The sequence below is a fragment of the Rhinopithecus roxellana genome, chromosome 8 (genome assembly GCF_007565055.1).
Source record: "Rhinopithecus roxellana isolate Shanxi Qingling chromosome 8, ASM756505v1, whole genome shotgun sequence".
Taxonomy (NCBI): Eukaryota; Metazoa; Chordata; class Mammalia; order Primates; family Cercopithecidae; genus Rhinopithecus; species Rhinopithecus roxellana.
This window is the reverse complement of record NC_044556.1, coordinates 113,097,161-113,105,212: the sequence shown is the minus strand read 5'-3', so window position 1 is coordinate 113,105,212 and position 8,052 is coordinate 113,097,161. Positions and strand designations below refer to the sequence as shown.

Here is an 8,052-nt window from a genome sequence, read left to right as displayed (position 1 = left end):
AAACATCTAAATGCTACAGGGCATTTCAGTATGGGGTCTATATGCTCTCAGTAACCCCCTCTTCCCCACACATTCCCTCCCAAGCTAAGCTGCTTCTGTCAGTAGACATGGAAATTTTGCTATGTAACTGGGAATGTAGAAGGAAATTCTGGTTAGAGAAAGAGTGGCAAGGTAAAGATGGAGAGAGACAGAGGGGATGGCACAGAATCTTTTTCTACATTTCTTCTTCCATGAGAATGCATACTTTGACCTCATCATCCCAAATGCTAATATTTGCTGTTTTACAGTCAGGAGATATTACTAGCAGAAAGGAGATACTCTAGCAAGACCTATTCTTATATTTCCATTTTGCAGGAGGCCGAGAAGAAGGAAGTGATTCCAGAAAGATATCACCACTCCTCAGTTATGAAACCCAAGTGAGACCACAGTATCCTGACTTCCAGCCTACAGCTATCTCTAATTCAGTAAATCTCTTCGCAGGAGCGTATACACTGGGAACGGGAACGCTCACAGGTAAGAAAATCCTTCAAGCTCCAAATAAATGAAATAGAAAATATGCAAGTTCAATAAGTGACAGGATAATGAAGAAACAGTTTTATTCTGTCTATACTAACATAACTTAGCAGCTTTCCGAAATGCTGGTGAAACGGCGGCAAGGTTCTGGAATAAAAAATGAATATTTTTACAAGACTAAAATATGTATGGCCGGAACCAAAAAGCAGCATCCCAACTCCCATAAAAAAGAGGGAATTTCATACAAGTTGAGTAGGGTCAAAGTGGGGGTGAAATGACAGATTGTGCGGTCAACTACTTATTTCTACTTGAGGATGGCCTTACTACTCCCTCTCCAAAACCAAACCTGTTCAGTGTATCAGTAAAGCTAAATTGATCTGAGTTGCTATGGGAACACAGAAAGGAGTTTCTGGAAATGTAATAATAATTGCTGTCATCTAAAAGGGCAGTAACTTTCTACTTCAATATCCTCCCATATGTCTGCATTAAGCTGACACTAGCAAATGGGTGTCAAAAGTCATTTGCATGCTAATTGCTAAGAGGATAACTTGCAGTGTTGGGTGCTGCTCTGCTGAGCTGATCTGCTAAAGGAAAAGTTTTTCATTGTCTTTCTGGATTCAAATTATTTTTGCGTGGCATGGTTTGGCTGCCTAGGAAAGAATCCAAATGTTACCTCTCTCATGAGACACACATCTCAGGGCCCATGTAGGTCAGGGTAAGAGCTACACATTTGCATGTGATCAAAGTATAGAGCTTGGTTTCTTAAGCTTGACAAACATCTGACAAACATTGGAAACTTCATAAGCATCTTTACTTGGTGAAATGTTTGTGTTTTATAGGAGGTAGTAGGGAAATTGAGTGCTCATGATTTCAAGAGTCAAAGAATCAATGGAATCAGAATCACCAACCTGAAAGATGGCCTAAGGGAATCTGCTGGTTGGTCCCTTTCTACTCAAAGTGTGATCCTCTTATCAGCAGCACTGGCATAATCTGGAAGCTTTTCAGTGATGCAGAATCTCAGACCCTGTCCCAGACTTAATATATCAGAATCTACACTTTAGCAAGATCTCCAGGTGATCTGTTTGCACATTGAAGTTTGAGAAGCATTAATGTGGTCTAATGCTTCTACAAATAAGATGACTGAAGCCTGGAGAAGAGAAGTGACTTCCTAATGGTCTTGTTGAAGATTAATAATAGCACCAGAACAAAACTCCAGTGTCTCTGAGAGTAAGACTTCTGCCATTACTCCATGTAGCTTCTCAGAAGCTGTGGTTGGGGTAGGATGTTAGAAGTGGAATCCAAGAATTTCTGACTTTGTCCCTAGTTTTATACCATCCCAAGCACTGTCCCTTTTCTGATTTCAAATTTGCACATAATGCTGGCCCTGGTAATGTGCTTAGTTTGGCCAATTTCAGTGCTAGTTTTGGGAGTGCTCCATTGTCCTGTGAAAGTAGCTGATGATAGTTCCATTCCAAACGAAAGAATAGATCTCTAGTCTTTGCCTTTCCTGTCTCCTCTTTCAAGGCCTCCAACACAGGCAATCAATAAATCTTTGTGAATTACTCCAAAGAGGAATGTTTCTTCCATTTTCCAAAAGCTAGAAGCAAGGTCTTTTTCTGATAATTACAGGAATAAACAAGTGAGAACCAATAGGGAACCCAAAGAGGTATCAGATACTTCCTGCCTCCCCAGGGCTCACAAAGCAAAGCTCTCCCTAGGCTAGGGCAAGCCTGGGTCAGTGTTCCATGTTTCACATATGAATCAGTGTAGACTGTGATTGTTTTTGCCTCTCACTTAATACCCTCTACTCCACCTCACCCAAAAGATAAGAAATGTTAGAAAGGGACATACATCCTGCTTCCAGATAAAAGACATGCCTGAGAACACAGTAATTTCCTGTAACTCTTAAAGCCTAGGATGAACTTGGCATGCCTCACTTCTACTATCCTACTTCTCACATAAATTTCTGTGTTGACTGTTCTAGGCCCATTAATCTTCATATTATTTTCTGAACACAATTCATTTAATTCTCAGTTTCTTATTTTTGTTTTAGCCATTTGTTTCTGATATCTACTGCTGCATAACAAATCACCCCCAAAACTTAGTGGCTTAACACAAGAATAGTTTTTATTATCTCTCATGATTTTATGAATTGACTGGGTGTCCAGCTAGACATTTCTTCTCCACATGGAGTCTGCCGGGCTGTAGTTATCTGGTGATGTCACTGTTGGGAACATTTCAGATGGCTCATTCACATGCGTTGGCAGGGATGATGAAGAGCTGGGTTCATCTGGGATGTTAATAGGGCTGAGTCTCTCTCTTTTTCTCTTAACTTGGCCTCTCTAGATGTTCTCTCTAGCAAGGTAGACTTCTTATATGGCAGCTTAGGGCTCCCAAAACCACAAAAGCATAGTTTCCACACCTTATTATGGCTTAAGTCCTGAACAGGCACCATATTAACTCCACCATTATTGTTGGTTAAAGTGAGTCACAAGAGAAGCCCAGAGACTATCAACCACAGGATTCTCAAAAAGCCTGCAGAGAATTTCCTTCTTTTTGCTAATCATTGTCTCTTATCTGTTTCAAAACCAGGGGGGTTCTTAATCTATCAATATCTAAAAATTGTCCTTTTACACATATTTTGAGTCGTGATGCATATGTGCACTTTTCTAGGTAAAGGATCCCTAGAATTATTGTGCTAAACAATTCTAAAAATCAGATTCTCAAAGGGTGGGTCTATGATCCAAAGAAGGCTGCAACATTGGAATGAATGAATCATACCTGATTCTACATCCCATCTGCACAATCATTATGTGTTGTTGTGGGTCTTTTGAAGATACATGGTATGTGCTTATAGTGTCTCCCACCAACTAATTTTGAAATTCTGCTAAGGCAAGAGTCATATGTCTTCTTTATCTCTAGACTCCCTAGTTTTTAGCACTGTCTTTTAAATAATATTAATATATGCTGCATAATACATGTAGACTGATTTCCTATGAAGGGTTTATCTGGGTCTTTGTGTAAGAAGAACGTAGACACAATAACCATGACTGGCATCATTCTTACCATATATTGTCTCACCCCTTTCTGTTTAAAATGCTTTCATGTGTCTTATTTGATACTTATCTAATATGAGTCTATAAGGTCAGTAGAATAGATGTTATCATGATATTATTTTGTGCTAAGGAAACTGAAGTTTGCATAATCTCTCTCAAAGATTTAAAGCTAGTTTGAGAAGGAACCAGGGCTCCAATACTCCTGATATCCACTGACCCTGGCTGTGTAGCATGAGCCACTGTGATGAGGAGGAGTAAGGACAGTAAGATAGATGTGAAAAACTAGAAGAGCAAAAAGAGTAAGAACTGAAGCTTTAGCAAGCATCAGGATTACTTGGAGGGCCTGTTAAGCTACAGATTGTTGGCCCCACCAACAGAGTATCTGACTCACTAGGTGGGAACAGATAATTTGCATTTTTAATAAATTCCTAGGTAATGCTGATGCTGCTGGTCTGGTCTAGGGACCACACTTTGAGAGCCACTGGTCTAATCTGTAGTCACACATGATAAGAGAAACTTCCCTGAGCCTTGTGCTTCCATTAATATGCATTCATTGATGATCCGAATATGGTTGACACTCATTTCTGATCTGTAATTTTTACATTCAAAAGCGCGTAGTTAGAAACTCTCCCTCATCCAAAATGAACACATACCAACACCCTTACATACCACCCTCTGCTCTGAAATGAAGGAGATCACACTAGTAGTCAGATGCCACAAAAGTCCTCCACTTTTCATTGCCCTTAGAAATCTGCATAGGAGAGTCAAGAGGAAACAAGAAAAAGTTAATAACATGGATCTTCTAGAATGGGGAAATGCATGTATGCGTCATTCACTTACCTCTGACAGGGAATAGTTAACTGCATCAGAGTTTGAGAATTATGCTCATTGGGTTATTCGGATCTTAATAATAATATAACAGAATATATCAAGAGCTAATTTTTTAAAAATACATATTTACATGAAACTATTGTATTACCAGTTTTGCAGAAGAAGTGGGTCCTTTTTATTTCTTAATAAGCATATTTAGTTGCTCTCTTACAATCTTTCCAGAATCAGGTCTTGCACAATCCCCATCTTTGAATTCAAAAAAAAATTCCTGAAAGACTTATTGAGGCTGGTGAACTGATAAACTCTTCATTAATGAAAAGAAGAAATGAAATTGGCCCAGTGACATGGCATTATGGAAACCTTCCTTTTTAGCCTTAAGGTCATCTTGCAGAGCACAGAGCACACTTTGAGGGCAATTGCTGTCCCTTGCCCCTTTAAGGGCTCAGACTGTCACAAGATTGTGGAAAGCATTTATCATTTGCATTGGGAAAGGTTAATGTATTCTTCCCAAATATAAGCTCCTGTTTATGCAAAAGCATGTCTCTCCTATTTGCCCTGCCAAAGCTCTGATCCAAGCTTGTATTTGAAAATTGATGGTCTCAGGTAGATATTAAAGGATTTCTAGGGCAGAACACGCTCTTGTTAATGCAATAGGGAGGAGTCTTATGTAGTCAAAATCATCTGGAATTGAACTGGTCTTTATCAAATAAAACACTTAGATTCCTATTAAATGTTCCTGTGTGGTTAGGGAAATGGCAGTTCTTCCAGATAATTATGCAGACAGGAACTCTACTCTTTTACGTAGAGCATCTGGGAGTGGCGAGGACTGCCAGACCTGTATGACTGCTTGTTAACAGAACTGTCAGCCAGGTCAGGGTGACTTATGGGCCTTTCCCTACATAGGTCCACCACTAAGAGTCCAGGAATAGAAAGAAGGAATTTTTAAAAAGTCATCCTTTCCAGATGAGAAAACTGAGGCATGGTAAAAAGAGATGGTTTCAAATTGTCACAGTTACAATTTCAGATAGAGCCAGATACCCACAATTTCCATTAGTTGCTTCTGACAACAAAAATTTGAGAATGTGATCATTTTAGAGCATGCAGTCAAATATACTCACTTAACAACGTGGAAAACTAAGGTTTCACAGCACCTAAGACATATGGCTAGTTAGAAGCAGAGTCTGGACAAGACATAGGTGTCTCGACTCTGAGTTCTTTGCTTAATCCATGCCTCTCTTTCTCTGGGCTTAAAATATTAGTTATGAGAAAGATGATTTTGTAATCAAACAGATAATTTCATGGTGTGACTTAAAGAAGTGCTGGGTAAATCCTTTGTTCCAAACAGCTATCCTAATTAGTTCATTATTGGAGTTTTACTCTTTGGGTCTCAAAGCCTTTTGTTCTCAGTTTTTCTATGCCAAATCTCTGGGAGACCTAAGTCTTACCAACTTTCATTTTATATCATTGCTAATCATCAGTAAAGAGCAAGACTCAAAAGGAACCACAATGGCACCTCTAAAGGGGCCCAACGACAGTCAAAATGAAAAAGAAAACAAATAGGTAGAGCTAAAACAGGCCTCTCACATTCTGTACTTTTCTTCTCTTTATGTTCTGCTTGGTGCTAAACCCTAAGCCTCTGAAAAGCCTAGACTCCCTCAGCAAATAATCTTGACTTCTGTTGGTTTAATCTGCTTATTGTTCTGAGCTGCTTGACCACAGAGCAGGGTTTCTGTGGAGGCTGAATTACGAGTCTCTCTGGGTCAGGCCCAGGAACTTGATAGAATGTGAGATTCCCTGAACAGAGCATACTGTAGCTGTCTCTCTGCTCCCACAGATTTACACTTATCCAAACATATAAACTGCTTTCAATTATTATCAGGGAAATCAAAAAGAAAACGCTTATCACTAAAGGGTAGTATGAGGGGTGGGTATGGAAGAAGGGAAGTCCTTTGCTAAGGGAGTTGGAGAAGGTGTTTATAGACTGACAGCATATTTCTATTCTGTTCTATTTTACTACAAATTAACTAAATCATCTTTTCCACAGCTGGATGCCCCTTGGACTCCAGTTAACCTACAGCAAAAGAATCCCATTAAGTCACTGCTCAAAGTGTCACCTCAGTTGGCTGTGTGGTGACTCTGCTGGTCATGAGTACTCACATGTTTCTATAGGATGGAATTTTAGGGACATTTTCCCCTTTTTGTTTAAGTCCTCATCTATCCTGAGCATTCAGATGATGGAGTAAGAAACAATGGCAGGTAATAAAACAAGCACGGGAAGGTAGAACCAGATTCAAGTTCAGAGTCTTGGCTCACTTGCTGGGTGACTTACCCATCCATGCATGTCCTTCAACTAAGATATAAGCACTTACTATATTAGAGCCATTGTTCTTAGTACTGTTGCCCAAATCTACCAATAATTGTTTCCTCATGTGTAAAATGGGAATCATTTATCATTTTACCAATACTTTGTAGGACTGTCTGGGGATTAACTGAGACAACACGTGAGTTCCTTATCTACTGTAGGCACACAATAAGTAACAAGCACTATTTTGGTGGTGCATGTTATTCCTTAAAAGTTTGAAGGCAGGGTGCAGTGGCTCACGCCTGTAATCCCAGCAGTTTGGGAGGCCAAGACGGACGGATCACTTGAGGTCAGGAGTTCTAAACCACCCTGGCCAATATGGTGAAACACTGTCTCTACTAAAAATACAAAAAATTAGCTGGGCGTGGTGGTGGGTGCCTCTAATCCCAGCTACTTGGAAGCCTGAGGCAGGAGAATCGCTTGAACCTGGGAAGTGGATATTGCAATGAGCTGAGATCACGCCACTGCACTCCAGCCTGGGTGACAGAGGAAGACTCAGTCCTCCCCGCCCCCCCCCAAAAAAAGTAAAGTGTGAGTGTCTTTTGTGTTTCCGCACTCTTCAAAGGTACCTGAAGTGAATTTGCACCAAAGCAGCAGCTGCATTGCCTCAGTTCTATCTTCACCTTCACAATGTTTCCCTTGGTCAAAACTTCACTAAGTCATCTCCATGTTCCAAGCATTCAGCAAACAATGGCAAGGCAGAGCCACCGGAAATGTACGTCTGATTTTCATGACAAAGGCGGTAATGCTGTATTAGCTAATGGAGACACTTTCTGTATTGCTGTATGGACATATGTAGCAACACAAATCGGAATAATAGGGAATCTGTCCCCTGTTGGCAGAATCACCCTAAAGGAATGGAGAGATCAGTAATCATCCCAGCTGGTATAGTACTGAATTGTTTAAAAAAAAAATCATAATTGATGCCAAGTGAAAGCACTGTATACCCTTAAGATATGGCATTATTGAAGAAATAAATTTGAAACCTTCAAAAGCAAACAAAAAAATGGTACAGTGTAAGTTCTGCCTAGATCAGGAGCTTGTTAAAAATCAGAGTCAATGTCTCATTCATCTTTGTTTCCCAACCTCTGTCAGAGTAACTTGCACATATCAAGCTCTCTATCCATGTTTGTGGAAATAAATGAGTAGTTAGAAATTAATAGATTGGGCCGGGCGCAGTGGCTCAAGCCTGTAATCCCAGCACTTTGGGAGGCCGAGACGGGTGGATCACGAGGTCAGGAGATCGAGACCATCCTGGCTAACATGGTGAAACCCCGTCTCTACTAAAAA

The 8,052-nt window shown here is 40.2% G+C and overlaps 1 pseudogene; it reads left to right on the top strand.

Moving 5' to 3' along the window:
• The first annotated feature begins 7,392 nt into the window (after nt 1-7,392).
• Nucleotides 7,393-7,635, top strand: LOC115899069 (annotated as a pseudogene).
• The last annotated feature ends 417 nt before the right edge of the window (nt 7,636-8,052 follow it).